Here is a 16,714-nt window from a genome sequence, read left to right as displayed (position 1 = left end):
CGCTCATCACATACACCTCACACACTGTTCTTTGCAGATTTCCTCATACAATGTTGCTGCTTGCAACCTTGGTTCTAACACAGATCGGTCTACTATCAGTCTCACCGACTCACCGGCTGTGCTGACTTTACTGGCTCTGCTTTGTTGTAGGAGCCAAGGACAGTACCACAGCGGCAATCATTCCACCCCACCTTGGCTATCGATGTGGAGGGCCCCGGGTACCTTTGAGACGCAACACACCTTTCTTCAGCTTTAATTTCTGGTCTTGTGTTTCTTATTCGCAAGGGCTCGTGAAAGTAGCGGTTCTTCTCTGAAAAGGTCAAGGGCATTTCGCTCCTTGCAACCCTCTCTCGTCTTGCCGTATTTCTCCTCGTATTAAACTGCCATCTTGCAGCTGCTACTTCTGCAGGTGTTTTTACTTTGCTCAAAGTGTGCTTGTGTGCTCCACCTTTTATCTTTGTGGGGAAGTGTCATGGAAGTCAGGTGTGTGTAATTATCAGTAATTGCCTGACTCTGCCTGACCTTTGTGTTGGGATATATCAGGTATAGGGCTTAGGGGTTTGTCCGTTTTCTCTCACAATGAACTCTCAGTGAGAAAGTGTTTGTGTCGGGACATGGGGGAGGGTTGAGTTTGAGTTCCTAGGTATCCTACCTGGTATATGGGGAAAAGGTGTTACAGGGAAGGGGATACCGTGTCTCACCATCTGGCATCCCACTCACACTCCCTGAAGACCACTCATCCAGGTGACCCTCCCGCACTGGTCCACCCCCAGGAACTGGATCCAAAAGCAATGGCCGTGTCCTGGCCACCTGGATGACAGATCCCCTAGGACTGGCAGGTGAGGCACTGTCTGGTTTCTCAAAGTATAAACAACTAAAAGTGACCGACCGCAAGTCCCAGAATGGAAACCAGGCACTCCCCTGACATGCAAATGCTGCAGACATTCTGATTACTTAACGAAGACCTGACTTGTTGTCATCAACCCTCTATTAAACGGTTTTATGTGCTTCACTCTTAAAGTTTGTGCTCTTTGTTTAGAAATAAACAACCGGGGACTCAGTTTGATGACCTTGCAAACAGGTACAGACAGGTAATTGCAGCTGGGTGGGGGCCTTCGGTTGGAAGTGCCCCATCATGGTTTCAATTGCCTTAACAATTTTTGCATAAGAAAGGCACTGCTGATAACAATGAAACGTGTTATGGAAGTAATTTCCAGGCCTTTGGTAATAGCAAGAGCGGAACTAGACAATGTTTCTCATATGTGCCCCGCCCTGCTCAGGGCAGCTCTGCAGGTGAACGAGGTCCAGCCAGAAATTCCAGAAGAGGAGGAATAGAAGTGCTGAGGCCTCTCTCCTGGCCATTGTGCGTTTCTGCTCCGTTACTTACAAAGAACATGATGACATTTTAATATAATCTTTAAATAATTGAATCTGTGTAGTTTGCAGCTTTCAACAATTGAAAGCCGCAAAGTGACCAATTGTGCTAAAGAAAATAATCTGAAATCATCAAAATGGTGCTGAACTTCTGTGCTTGGGCCAGCAGCAGAGCCACATGCCCTCCAAGGAGCCCTGCAGTGCCTAGAAGTCTTCCAGTGGCACAAGGTCACAGGTCTGATGCACCCATCTTCACCCAAGGTAAAATAAATGGCAGCCATATGGAAGTCTCTAATCTGCCACAATTGCCACCGTATAGAACTAGGAAGACCATACGTATTACCAGTGCCTTAAGTGGCACTGGAAAATGACCCAGGCTCATCAAGGGGCCTAACGGCGGGGGTCGCTTGCCGGCTCGTTAGGCCATCCCCCCTTGACAAGCCCGTGCTGATCTCTGCATTTATTTGCTAAAATATTGCCTGCCAGAGAGCAGTGCCTCACCTTTGCAGCTTTAATGGTGGTGCTGTCCCTCGTAAGGGCTACATAAGGCATACTCCTACCCCAATCACTGTTTCCAACACCATGCTGCCACTAGCCACTGTGAGCTGGGACAGACAGCTGCTTATGCCGCGCCTGGAAGTAGAGATTCATTACAACCAGGCCAGGGAACAAGGAGCATGGGGGGGGGGGGTAGAGCCGAAGCAAGGTGTGCACCGATCCCCAGTGTCAGGCCCTCACCCTGGACCCTCACCGACAGCCAGTTGGTCACCCTGTACCGCCTCAACAGCAAGATCATAACTGAGCTGCTCACCACAATACAGGACGTCATAGGGAGCAGGATAAACATCCAGACTGCTGTGCCACCACTGCTGAAGCTAGTGTCTGTCCTAAAATTCCTCAGCACGTTCCAGCACTCCATGGCCATAATGCACGCATGGCACAGCCCACATTTTGAGCAGTGTTGGCCCAGGTGCTTGAAGCCCTCCTGCTGCAGGTGCAAGGCCACATCTCACTGCCTACCACCCCAGCCAAGGTCAATGCCATGCAGGCACAGTTATTTGCCGTTGCCCAAATGCCAAATGTGATCACAGTCCTAGACTGTACCCATGTACCCATGTTGTATTGGTGAAGCACTACTACTCCCTAAATGTGCAGGTGACCTGCTACCGCAACCTGTACATCACCCACTGCTGTGCCCGCTACCCTGGTTCCACCTACGATTCCATGGTCCTATGGAACAGCAGGTTGCCAGAGCACATGCAGAGACACAGAGGACAATGGACATGGATAGTGGCTGAGCAGAATTGCCTGCAAGCATGACCGAATGGGGCGGGGTGGGGGGTGCTAATGACTACACAAAGCATGGCATGACAAGCTAATACAAAAGACATACCTGACCACCTCCTGCACCAACATCACAATAAAGCCCAGGGAGCATGAACATTTTTGACATATCTGGTTGGAGAAGAAGATGAATACATACAGTGCACCACAATGCAACATGCACAACCCTAAGCAATGCTGGCAAATGTCCACGTTGCATCACACAACAGCAGCTCTGCCAGTACCATAGCAGTGCACCCATGTGCGCCCAGCCCGCAGTGCTGACCCAGTGGCTCCAGAAGCACAGTGAGGGGTGATGGCAAACTCTCATTCCAAATGCACGGAAGAAACACACTGCCACAAGACAGCTATGTCAGCAGCATACATAACATCTGCTGCAAGATAACAGGGTGCATGTGAAGTAAAAACAATGCATGACACAAGTGACACAGCATGCACAGACATTGTACAGACAAATGCAAAGAAATGAAGCCCCATATGCATGCACATGATGTCCATTGCCCCGATACTGTGTAAGGCTGCGCCCACACATTGCACTGTGATTGATATCTGTGCCTCCCCCATGCAGGTGACTCCAGATACCCACAGTTTCCCTGGTTAATGACCCTTGTGCATGATCCACAGACACTGCATTATATTGCCTAAAACCACGCTAACAGCAGGACCTGTGTGTACATCGAGCGTACCTTCGGCCACCTGAAGGCACGATTGTGCTGCCCCGACTGTATCGGTGGAGCTCTGATGTATGCTTCAAAGAAAGTGGGTAGAATCGTGCTTGTGTGTGCCATGCTGCACAAAATCTGCCTGAAGAGAAATGTTCTACTACCCCTGACGTGAACGTGCCACCTCCAAGGATGAGGGAACAGTGCCTGTGGCAGAGACAAATGCATGCATTGCCAGAGATGACGTGAGGGATTGGAGGCTGGCTTGCCAGGGACTGATAGATAATTTCTTCTGACACATTCACATGGCACAAGCCATGCATGACTGTGTGACACTCACATCTATCAATAAAAACTACAGTGACACAATCAGGAATGTCCTATCATTGATGAAGTTCAACTGTTTTAATTCAATGATGTGCACCAACTATCCCCCCTTCCCCACGCCACCACCACGTCCCCAGCACAGCCATTCTGGCCAAAAAGTGTCTCATGTTATTTTTGTGGCCTCTTTCTCCCCATGCCAGCCCCTGGTGATCTGGGACCCAATTAGCGCTAGACCAGCACCTGGGTGTACTCTGCTGTGACCCCTCAGTGGGTGTAGAACTGGAGGCTATTGAGCCAGGCCACTGAGCGATCTCTGTGCTCTGGCGGATGGCCTCTGCAAGGGCCTAGACCCCTTCTGCCATCTCCATGACCCTCTGCCCATCCACGGTCATGGCGGCAGTACTGGCAGCTGACTCTGCCCGGTTCCTTGACATGGCCCACACAAACCTGCAGGTGGCCTCTGGCAGGCAGTCACGGATCCCCTGGAACTGTTCTGAATGGGTGTACCCAATTGCCTACATCTCCCTCTGTCGCCTCTCCATCTCCTCCAGCCTCTGAAGCACGGTATTGCTAGGTAGTGTGTTCTGAATGGGAGAGGAGCTGTGCAGTGGCTCTGGGATGTTGGCTGGGGAGCCATAGGATGACAAGTCGATATCCTGGGCACGCCGGCAGTGTTGAGGGCTCTTGGGGGTTTGTGGCCCTTCTACAGGGGGTGAGACTGGGCTGATGCCCCCCTGTGTCTCAGCAGTTGCCCTGGGAGGAAGTGTGCCCTCTGGGTCAGTCGCTGCAGCTGTGGGAGTGCGTTCTGTGGGTTTTGGTGTGCTCCTGGTGGCCTTTGGTGTTTTGCCATAGGCTTGGCCTTGCTGGGTCATGGCATCTCACTGTGATCCATATGCCTAGGCGTAGCCTGTGTGTGCCATTGTGGGGTGGTGGCTGACCATGAGGGCCTGGAGGTGCCACTTCCAGATGGGCATGCCCCCTCATCCTCCTCCGATGCTTCTGGTGATGCCCGAGTGCCTCTAGGGGACAAATGCATCTTTTTCAGGTATGGTTCTTCCACGTGTGTTGGCATGAAAGACATTTTTGATATGGGACCCCACACATTTGGGCAGATGGGCATAGTTGGTCAGGGGACATTGCATGTGGGCACAGCATTGTGGGAATGGTTGCTGCAATGTGTGTGTGAGACACATTGTCAGTTGTCCTTTGTCCTTTGTGTGGGGAGGGCAGGGTGTCCTTGCTGGGGCAGCTGAGGTATAGCTTGCATGCTTGTGGTCCTTCATGCCCCCAAATACCCTCCCTTGGTGGCCACGCCTTGTGGGAGTGTTTTTTTGTGGCTTACTCTATGGCACTGCCATGGCTCTGTGGGTGCTGCTCTGCATCCTGTAGTGTTGTACTGCTATGTACAGTGATTGGCTAGGTGCGCCCATGTCGGTGTAGGGGAACATGTACTTTGATGTGGCTCCTCTGCCATGCCAACATAGGGCAGACCAACTGGGCCGGCAACATGTTGGTGTGACTGCTGCACGGTGTTGTGGTTGCTCATGCACCTCAATCCAGCTGGCACAGGGTGCACCGAGCAGGGGGGTGGTGTACATGGCACTTGGATAGGTCACTTCCCTCCCCTTCCCACTGTTGTTATGCTCAGGGGTGCCCTTGGAGCCCTGCCCTATGGCTGTTGTGGAGGGTGCCTGATGTGGCACCCCGTCACTACACCCTGATTGGCCTGCCCAGCTTCTGAGTCTGCTGACATGTGTCCCTGTCCACTGGGGCGTCTTGTGCTAGGCTGACATTTGTCCAAGGGCTAGTGCTTGAGGGGATGTGGTTGACTCACCTCCGGCCTCCTGGCTGCTGGAACTCGCCTCTGCACCTCCGACTCCCTCAGATGCCCTCCATGTCCAGGACTGTGGTGTACTTCTCCTTCCAGTCAGTGAGGACCAGTGGTTCTATGGTGCCACCTGCAGTCACCAGGGACTCCTGACAGTGTTGGGACAGGAGTCCACGATCCATGACCCTGATGCCATTCCAGCACTTCCTGTAGTCCTCCCCATCATGGGGTACGCTGGCCATGGCAGTCACCTTCTGGCTGATGGAATGCCAGATGGCTGGCCTGAGGTTTTTCGCTGCCTACTGCCTTACAGCTCCTCACAGTGGGCAACAACCTTGTCAGTGGGTAACCACACGCTATCCCACACTGAAGTTTGTTTTCCTTAAGCAATCGTCAGGCACCTTGCATCGGGTCCTCTCCTGTGACATTTTGTCTTGTTTTCAGGTCCGGGTGGCTACAGGAAGTGATGATTCTGGATGGATTGTGTTTTTACAAGATGGCATTCCATAGTTCCCATTTCAGCGATGAAGCAATTTCCTCCGGTGGTAATAGCACCAGGATCGCCAGTGGTAGAGCTATTAGCGCAGATATTTTGGCAGTAACCCTTATTTCAGTGCAGTTTCCGGCAGGCAGTAATAGCATTACCGCTGGCGTGGGGCACGCGTTCATGCCAGGTTGTGATGCAGCGCTAATAGCGCTGCACAACTCGGTGGTAACACTATTTCCGCTCTGCAAAAATAGCGACGGAATACCGCCAGACTCGTGATGAGGCCCAGTGACGAGTATATAACGTCCCGGTATAAAGAAACATTAGAAAGTAGACAGGATATAGGATGTGGCAGTCCGTGTATGGGAGAAGAATCCCTGTGTGTGTCGAATAATCTGCATGTGTGGCTCCTCCTCGGATGGCCCCTGATAGTCTCTGTGCATCGGAACTTCTCCAAAGAATTAAGTGTTTGGGGACAGGGATGGCATCAGTGCCTTTCAGTGGAAAGGGGCCTCGAGTTCGGGGGGGGGGAGGGGCGTCAGCATCTGCACCCATGTTGCCAGGCAGCATCCTCATAACATGGCAACATATTCCTTTCTATATTACTTTTGTTCTGGGGCTTTAAATGGGTGCTCTGCAGCGCCTGCCTTACAAGTTGCCATTCTTTCTTTTTTTTTGGAGTGAGAAAACACCCCATGAATGTTCGCTCGATGAATAGATGCAACACCAAAAAATACAGTCATAAAAACATACACTAAAATTCAAAAATCACAATAAAATCCCTCCACTTAACTTCGCAGCCTTGCAGGAATACAATCACAATGCACAAGAAACAGCTGGATCATTACACATCATTAAAAAGCTGGTTAATGAACCGTAAGATTAATCGGAAGGATAGTTTTCTGCCGTATTTCCTTGTGCATTGGGCAAAAGAACATAAAGTGTGCCACATCTTCAGCTACCCTTGGATCACACTTGCACCCAGATGGCTCTCTGCCTTTACTCCATGTACTGGTTACGCTCTTTAATCTTAAAAGATGTAATCTGAATTTAGCTATCATAGAGCAAGGGTACCTTTGCCTAACCCAGGACAGAAGGGGCTCACAAGCCCCAGTCCACTTAAGAGATGCGTGCATTCTCACCCTGGTCTTTGGAAGCTCAGAACCTTCTCTCTGACTGGTACAGTTTTCATGGAAGAGGTTGTTGAGGGTTTTTCGAGCTAGCACTCAATTGGCCAGGGTTCTCATACCAGTCAGCTAACCCCAGGTTTTTTTTAGCTGTTTTTTTTATGTAAGCGAGCCATTGGATCTTATGTGTTACTTTGCTTCTCTGTAGATGTACTAAAATGTTTTTTTGTTAGAACAGCCTGGAGGCTAGTCCAATTTGAGACCCATAACAAGAGTGTTCAGACTCAGGTAGTCCAATGTAGTCCAATAAATATACGACTCCCAGCTCTAAGTGAACTGAAAAGGACAGGGCCCCTTGGGGAACTCCTAATAGTTTACGAAGGAACTCATTTTTGCAGCGCCCCAACATGGCCATCTTGGTGTCGCCCCCCAAATGGCTGCACCATATGCCACAATTTCCACCATTTTGTTTTGGTACAACAGAGCCATATGTTGTATTGGCAAAAGGCCTGAGGTTTTTTGCAAAGACGAAAGATAGAGGCATTTGCTTGCTTCATGCAAATTATGACTATCAACCTGAAAAGTTCATTCCCAAAAATTCATATTTAGAGACCCATTCCAACTTTTTTTTTACACCAAATTGCCAAAGTCGGCGGTTTCCTTTTCCCCACCATCATTTCTTTTGCGCTATTGATTGCTGGACCCCTCTGGTCCATTAAATCGGTACATTTATTGACAAAGGTCTGGAGAGTAGGATAAAAGTGAATCCAAAAAACCGGCTACCCCTGGGACGTCGGTAATGCCAGTGAGTTCAGCTTGCATGTCATTGATATAAAGATTGAAGAGGAGAGGGGCCAGCAGATAGCGCTGCAGGTACTCCTCTTCATGATGGAAAGGAACCCGAAAGCTCTCAGTTTGGACTATATCTAAACTTGACTGTGAGGTCTGTATGAAAACTAACCAAAACATTTAATAATATGGTGTTAACCACCTGTTCCAATGGCTGGAATGGGTGGTAATGGTCGGGGCCGGAGTTAAAGGCCTTAGCTTTACTTCCCTTGGGCCTTTAATTCGGGCCCCGGGATGTTACCACCCGTTCTAGCCCCTGGAATGGGTGGTTAACGCTATTAGCACCCGTCCCATGGGCTCTTTTTAAAGACTGTTAAAAAATAGCTGCCATGGAATGGGAAGGCGGGGCTCCGTACGGAGCCCCTCTTCCATTTCCATGACATCCAAACCGAAGTGGGTAAGAGGGGATTGAAAAAAGGGAACGGGTGGGGGGAGATGGCAGGTGGGCGTACTGGCCATAAGGGGCTTGGAACGTGGGCTGAGATGGCAGTCAGCCTGCATTCCTGGCCATCTGATTGGCTGGCTAACCCCACCCTCCCCCGCAGGGCACTAAAGGAAGCAAAATCCATTTGTTCCTCAGCAGCGACCATAGTTGCACTCTCTCCACACAGTAAAACGCTGACAACAGAGCTATGAATGCTAGGTAAAAGGGGAAGTCATGGTCCTCTGCTAACTTACTAGCTAACAGAAGAAGATTCAGGGCTTGTTCATTAGTGTCAATCCCCCCCTTAAAACCATATTGGTTCTCGTCTAAGGGGTAGCATTCCTTCACCCAATCAAAGTCATGAATATAAATCAGCATTCCAAAAGGCTTATCTGCTGCATCCAGCAGAGACATGGGCCAATAGCAAGATGGATCCCCTCTATCGCCCTTCTTGAATATAGACACCAGTATTGCCTGTTTTCAGTAAGAAGGAACAGCCCCAGATGTACAGACAGCATTAAAGACTGCAGTTAAAATGGGCACCCAGAACCGCAGGTCCAGGTTGAATACATCAGCTGAGCAAAGGTCAGCACCTGGACTCTTGTGATTTGCTGATTTAGAGAGCACTGCCTTAACGTCCTCATGGAAAAGTGAATGATAGGTCTCAAGGGCTTGTGCTAGGCAATTCCCAGCTCTGTGTCGACACATATAGCGCAGAGAAGTGTTTTATCCAAATAGCCTGATTTACTTTACTCTCTGGCCCTGGAAAATGATGTTCAACTCAAATTGCTTCTGCTATTATCGCCCAGTCGCTACCCTTTTGAGCTGCGTCATTTAGGGTCTCCCACAACTTTCCCTTCTGCTCTTTCTTCCCCAGGTTCATTCCTTTCCCATAAGCACACCCTTTGAATGATACTATCACCTTATCTCTTTTTTCTTTCTTTAATTCATCCAGGAGTTCCTTTTTTGCTCTTCTGCGCGCCCTATTGTACAAGGGAAGAGCCTGGTGTTTCCTGCTCCTGGGACAGAGTTGGCTTGACAGCAGGGGGGATAAACTAGCAATTCCATTGGTAAATGATGCAGCAATCTCAGTGGGGCCCCTTATCAGCAATAAGGCCTCGCCTTTTGTGCCACTTAAGGTCTTGAATAGAGACCATTTGAGATGCTAGATGGAAGGTGACCATTTAAGTGCTAGCCTGGTACTTTCTGCTAGTCTTGAGGTGTGATCTTACTTCCTTGGGGTACATTTGTGATTTAAGTCTATTCCAAGGTCAAACAGCACCACCATGGGATTGTGATTAATTTCAGGCTGCCTTTCCTGGAGGCCTTCCACGTGTCACTTCCCTTGCGGTGTACAGAAGTGCTGTCAACTTGCTGCCTTTTAACACTGGTTCGTCCATATCAGCCACTTAATGACAAAGAAGGATGTATAGCTTTTCAGTGCACATTTACAGGGTAATTCATAGAATTTCGCAGAAAAGTGTCGCAAGCGGCTGGCGCAGAGTGTCCGCGTGCGATTGACTGCGCCAGGCACGTGCGCTAAAACCGATTTCCGCGCACAGCGTATTCATGGATTTCATGCTCCCAAACCAGCCGTGGCGCAGAGTATCGCAGCGACCCTGCAGCAGCGCCAGTAACGCCCCCAAGAACGCCCTCGCGCAAGGAAAAGCCAGCAAAATCGCTAAATCATCGCAAAGGGCTGCGCTAACCCTGGACCAGTTTACAGGGCAGCCAAACAAGGAACGCAAAGCGGGTAACGTGCATATCAGGGGTACACGTGAAGTCATACACGCGATTAGCCAGGGTAAGTGTATTACAGGGGTACACGTGAAGTCATACACGCGATTAGCCAGGGTACGTGTATTACAGGGGTACACGGGAAGTTTAACACGCGATTGGCCAGGGTATGTGTATTACAGGGGTACGCGGGAAGTTTAACACGCGATTGGCCAGGGTACGTGTATTACAGGGGTACGCGGGAAGTTTAACACGCGATTAGCCAGGGTAAGTGTATTACAGGGGTACACGTGAAGTCATACACGCGATTAGCCAGGGTACGTGTATTACAGGGGTACGCGGGAAGTTTAACACGCGATTGGCCAGGGTACGTGTATTACAGGGGTACGCGGGAAGTTTAACACGCGATTGGCCAGGGTACGTGTATCACAGGGGTACGCGGGAAGTTTAACACGCGATTAGCCAGTGTAAGTGTATTACAGGGGTACACGTGAAGTCATACACGCGATTAGCCAGGGTACGTGTATTACAGGGGTACGCGGGAAGTTTAACACGCGATTGGCCAGGGTACGTGTATTACAGGGGTACGCGGGAAGTTTAACACGCGATTAGCCAGGGTAAGTGTATTACAGGGGTACGCGGGAAGTTTAACACGCGATTAGCCAGGGTACGTGTATTACAGGGGTACGCGGGAAGTATAACACGCGATTGGCCAGGGTACATGTATTACAGGGGTACGCGGGAAGTTTAACACGCGATTGGCCAGGGTACGTGTATTACAGGGGTACGCGTGAAGTTATACACGCGATTAGCCAGGGTACGTGTATTACAGGGGTACGCGGGAAGTTTAACACGCGATTGGCCAGGGTACGTGTATTACAGGGGTACGCGGGAAGTTCAACACGCGATTGGCCAGGGTACGTGTATTACAGGGGTACGCGGGAAGTTTCACATGCGATTTGGCCAGGTACGTGTATTACAGGGGTGCGTGGGAATTATCACACGCGATTTGGCTTGGTACGTGTATTACAGGGGTGTGCGGGAATTATCACACGCAATTAGGCTGGGTGGGTCCTCACAGGTGTTCCCTGTACACCCTCCACAGCCCCTGCAGGCAGCCCACAAAACAGGGGACTACCCTGCACACCTGCTCATGTCCCCCTGCACCCCCACCCCCCAGCAGTGCAGGGGCACCCTCCACCAGGCCCCCACTCATGTCTCCCACCACCCCCACCCCCCAGCCACCAGGGTCACCCTCCACCAGGCCCCCACTCATGTCTCCCACCACCCCCACCCCCCAGCAGTGCAGGGGCAGCCTCCACCAGGCCCCCACTCATGTCTCCCACCACCCCCACCCCCCAGCAGTGCAGGGGCAGCCTCCACCAGGCCCCCACTCATGTCTCCCACCACCCCCACCCCCCAGCAGTGCAGGGGCACCCTCCACCAGGCCCCCACTCATGTCCCCTATCACCCCCACCCCCCCGCCACCAGGGGCACCCTCCACCAGGCCCCCACTCATGTCTCCCACCACCCCCACCCCCCAGCAGTGCAGGGGCAGCCTCCACCAGGCCCCCACTCATGTCTCCCACCACCCCCACCCCCCAGCAGTGCAGGGGCAGCCTCCACCAGGCCCCCACTCATGTCCCCTATCACCCCCACCCCCCGCCACCAGGGGCACCCTCCACCAGGCCCCCACTCATGTCTCCCACCACCCCCACCCCCCAGCAGTGCAGGGGCACCCTCCACCAGGCCCCCACTCATGTCTCCCACCACCCCCACCCCCCAGCAGTGCAGGGGCAGCCTCCACCAGGCCCCCACTCATGTCTCCCACCACCCCCACCCCCCAGCAGTGCAGGGGCAGCCTCCACCAGGCCCCCACTCATGTCTCCCACCACCCCCACCCCCCAGCAGTGCAGGGGCACCCTCCACCAGGCCCCCACTCATGTCTCCCACCACCCCCACCCCCCAGCAGTGCAGGGGCAGCCTCCACCAGGCCCCCACTCATGTCTCCCACCACCCCCACCCCCCAGCAGTGCAGGGGCAGCCTCCACCAGGCCCCCACTCATGTCTCCCACCACCCCCACCCCCCAGCAGTGCAGGGGCACCCTCCACCAGGCCCCCACTCATGTCTCCCACCACCCCCACCCCCCAGCCACCAGGGGCACCCTCCACCAGGCCCCCACTCATGTCTCCCACCACCCCCACCCCCCAGCAGTGCAGGGGCAGCCTCCACCAGGCCCCCACTCATGTCTCCCACCACCCCCACCCCCCCAGCCACCAGGGTCACCCTCCACCAGGGCCCCACTCATGTCTACCACCACCCCCACCCCCCAGCAGTGCAGGGGCAGCCTCCACCAGGCCCCCACTCATGTCTCCCACCACCCCCACCCCCCCAGCCACCAGGGTCACCCTCCACCAGGGCCCCACTCATGTCTACCACCACCTCCACCCCCCAGCACTGTGGGGCACCTGCCAGCAGTCCCCCACCCATGTCTCCCACCACCCCCACCCCCCAGCAGTGCAGGGGCACCCTCCACCAGGCCCCCACTCATGTCTCCCACCACCCCCACCCCCCAGCAGTGCAGGGGCACCCTCCACCAGGCCCCCACTCATGTCCCCCTGCACCCCCACCCCCCTGCCACCATGTGCAGCCCCCACCAGGTCCTCACAATCCCCAATCATGTGCGTAATGGTCATCCTCCACAGCCAAAAAGACCTACCAAGTAACCCATTCACCCACATGGAAATGGAAATCACATGTTACACCCCCAATGTACATGAAGCAAATGAACCCATGTCCGTCACACACATATTTTCAAATTGAATGGGAAAACACACAACATGACATGCATGAAACCAATGAGATGAAACCACACAGTGAACAATGGAAAAAAAAATGTATTGAAAAAAATACAAATGCCAAAGAAAGAAAACTAACTGCAATGTAAATGTGAAAAAATAAGCTGCATGTCCGCATAAAAACACAAAACTAGAAAATCAAATCCAAAAAATTATGTCCAAAGTGAAATGTAAAAACTCTCCATGCAACAAAGAACTATGTACAAAAATAACAAGGGTCCATCATCACAACTGAACTAAGGAAACCTCCTAAAAAACCTACCTAAATATCAACTATATACAAAAAGTGGAGCAGTGTCCGTCGACTCCAAATAATAATAAGAACGAAAGGAAACCTAAAACTAAAGAACTATATACAAAGGCGGCGGGCAAGTCCAGCGGCTCACTCTGTGGTGTTCCGGGCCAGGGCATCATCGAACTCCTGTTCGATGTCCCGGAGGCGGTCCAGTTCCATGGCCCCGAGGGTCCGCAGGGACGACGCCGTGTCCTCCTCCAACCCCCTGCGGATTGCCTCGAGGCACTCGGCCCGCCTCAGGGCCCTCCGCATGGAGTTCTCCGCCCTGACCATTGTGAGCCGCGCCTCTTCCGCCCGCCGCCGCTCCGCACCTATGGCGTGGCCCAACCGCTGCCACACGGAAGACACTCTCTGTCCTGGGTCCTCCTGCCCTCCGGCCGATGCCTGCCCCTCCGATGTCGAAGGCCCCGAGCCTTCATGGCTCCCACCATCTTGCTGCTGCTGCTGCTCTGCCTCTGCCCGTGCACTGCCTCCTGCTGCCTGCACATCCTCCGCCGGCTGGGGTGCACCTGTTGATGTGGCCACCCCTGCTGGACGTCCGACTCCCGACTGTGGCAGGGATGCCTCCTCCACCAGCCTGGCCGCACTGTCAGAGGCAGCTCCACAGGGCACCCAGGTGACTGATGGGTGGGAAGATGGCACAGAGGACGACTGGCGCGTAGGGGGTCCAGTTGAGGAGGGGGTCGGAACAAGCCCCATCAGACGGAGGAATCCGGTCTGGGTGACCTGTCCCAGCAGGTTGACGTGGTCAACGAGCCATTCGAGATGACGTGCAGTCTCTCCATGAAAAGACTGCAGGTCACCTCGCATGGCCCGTTGACGCAACGCCACACCAGCCAGGACAGGCTCAACCCGGACCTGGATGGCCACGTCCGCAGGCAGAGGAAGGCCAGTTGACGTCAGCTCATCCCCTGCCTGAAAACGGGTCTGGACGTAGGCATCCCTGCTGGTGCAAGATGATGCAGGGACAGGATCGGGGACAGGATTGCACACAGGCACCTCCGCGGCCGCCTGTGCTGCCTCCTGTCCCTGGTCCTGAACTGCACCACTAGCACCAGTGGGATCCCCACCTCCAGACCCCGTCTCTGGTGCTTGCGCGGCCCCCTCCTCCACCAAACCCCCCACCAACCTGGATGACTCTGTGCCATCTTCCCCTGTTGGGCCCTGTGGGGTCCCAGCTGCCCCTTCTGCTGCCGAGGAGTCCAACTGCAACCTCCGCCTCTTGGACCTCCCCCCGGCAGCTGCGGCCTGGGACGCGGCACCGGACTCCTCACTCCCCGACGAGATGACAACACGGGAGGGGAGCCGGGCCTTGCGTCTCCGGCTGGCGGTCGGATCCCCGCCGCTGTGCTCCACAGCACCTTCTCCGCCCTCTTCATCAGTTGACGCTGCAGACAGGGAGAAACAAAACACAGGCATCAGGGCACTGTACAATGGACACATACACGCATGACAGTTGCACATGAGTGGCATTGGCAAACCTCAGACATGTCATCACAATCCCCAACACACATGTCATTGCAACTGGCACACATGAGCCATACCACAGCCATATCGCAACTGCCACCACCATCCCTACACATACAACAGCATCAGCAGCCAAAGGGGAGCCATACATCACATGCAACACAGGAAGTGCACCACACATGTACACACACCACCACACTTGCATGCATGTCTACACCTCTGCCAAGTGTCGCACTGTTCAGACGGGCATCCATGTCACATCTGCCAATCAGGCTTCCACATACCGCTGTCACATGCATCCATGTAGCATCACTGTTGCACCTTTGACAAATACACACACATGCACATGTACACAGTGCTCATACATGCAGCCGAAAACAACATACATGCCTGACATCACGGACATGTCTACTTACATACACATTCATCCAAACATGTGTGCACGCACAACTGCATTTGCCATGCAAGCCCAAACACACAAGCACCATCCATGTCTCACACATTACAGCCCTCGCATGTGTCAGCCCCACGGCCCTGTACACCCCCACCCATACTCCACCCCATACAAACAGATGTGCAACCGGCACAATGGGGAATGATCACCACACGCCCTGCTCACAACCAGGATGCATGTACACTCACCGCTCGACTCCAGACGGCTCTGCTTCTCTAGGACCTGGATGTGGAGCGCTGGGGATATGCGTTCCAGGACCCCCATCTGTTCTTCCGACAAGTGGCCCCGGCGCCCCTTGGCATCTGCTGCCTTCAAGAGGCGCCGGGCCTTGTTCAGGGTCCTGGACCTGAAGTCCTCCCAGCGCTTCCTGACATGTTGTAAGTCCCGGACTGCCACCCCCTCCGCGTTGATGGCAGTCACGATGTCTGTCCAGATCCGAGTCCGTCCTTCCTTGTCGGCGCGGGAACTTCCAAAGAGGGCATCATACTGCCCCAGGACTTGCTCCACCAGGACACCAACTTCGGTGGCACTGAAGCTGGTGCCCCTCTGCCTCTCTGGCCGGGGGTTGTCAGTGGTCACAGATGGTGTTAGCCCCGACATGACAACCCCAGAGGCAGGAGTGGGTGGGCAACTGGGTCCTGGGGCTGGGCTGTGGAGCGATGGAATTCCAGTCGGGAGTCTTCTGTTCCAGCAGGGGTGGTCACAGCAACAGCACCCCTGGCTGATGTGCAGGCAGCAAATGGCAGTGCACGTGGGCAGCAGGCAGTCAGGCAGCAGCAGATAGCAGGTGGGAGCGTGCTCGGGGCTCTGGGGGGCAGTAATTCGGCCTTCTGGGCAGGAGCGTGGTCTCCCGTGTGCTCACGCGTGGCCAGCTTGGTACGGAGTGAATTGGCACGTGAAAATCCTGCACGTCAGCGTGAAAACCGAGGAAAGGCCCTTAGCGCGTAAGCGCGTCAGCACGCATACGCGATTCCATTGGACCAAAGGCCCTCAGCGCGTAAGCGCGTCTGTGACGTGACCCGCACGGGTGTTTCCCACACAGCACGTGATGACAGAGCACACGTGGAAAGACTGCACGTCAGAGTCTCATTGCGTGTGATTGGTGGAAATGGCCGTACACCGGGATACAGGTGCGCTGACGTACTTGCGTGTGTAAGTGTCCGCGCACACCTCATATACACGTACATAGGCCAATCGCGTGTACACGCACTTTTGTCCAATTACACGCGATGAGACTCTGACGTGCAGTCTTTCCACGTGTGCTCTGTCATCACGTGCTGTGTGGGAAACACCCGTGCGGGTCACGTCACAGACGCGCTTACGCGCTGAGGGCCTTTGGTCCAATGGAATCGCGTATGCGTGCTGACGCGCTTACGCGCTAAGGGCCTTTCCTCGGTTTTCACGCTGACGTGCAGGATTTTCACGTGCCAATTCACTCCGTACCAAGCTGGCCACGCGTGAGCACACGGGAGACCACGCT

General features: G+C 53.7%; 1 protein-coding gene across 1 annotated transcript in view; it reads right to left on the bottom strand.

The window, feature by feature from the left end:
* The window catches only part of PRKCB (protein kinase C beta), a 1,331,636-nt gene that overhangs the window by 582,483 nt on the left and 732,439 nt on the right, over positions 1–16,714 (bottom strand). The gene's annotated exons all lie outside the window — the stretch shown is intronic.

This window comes from Ambystoma mexicanum, chromosome 2q, assembly GCF_040938575.1.
Source record: "Ambystoma mexicanum isolate Mex_15411 chromosome 2q, UKY_AmexF1_1, whole genome shotgun sequence".
Classification (NCBI taxonomy): domain Eukaryota; kingdom Metazoa; phylum Chordata; class Amphibia; order Caudata; family Ambystomatidae; genus Ambystoma; species Ambystoma mexicanum.
The sequence above is the reverse complement of the archived record's forward strand: the minus strand, read 5'-3'. Positions and strand labels throughout refer to the sequence as shown.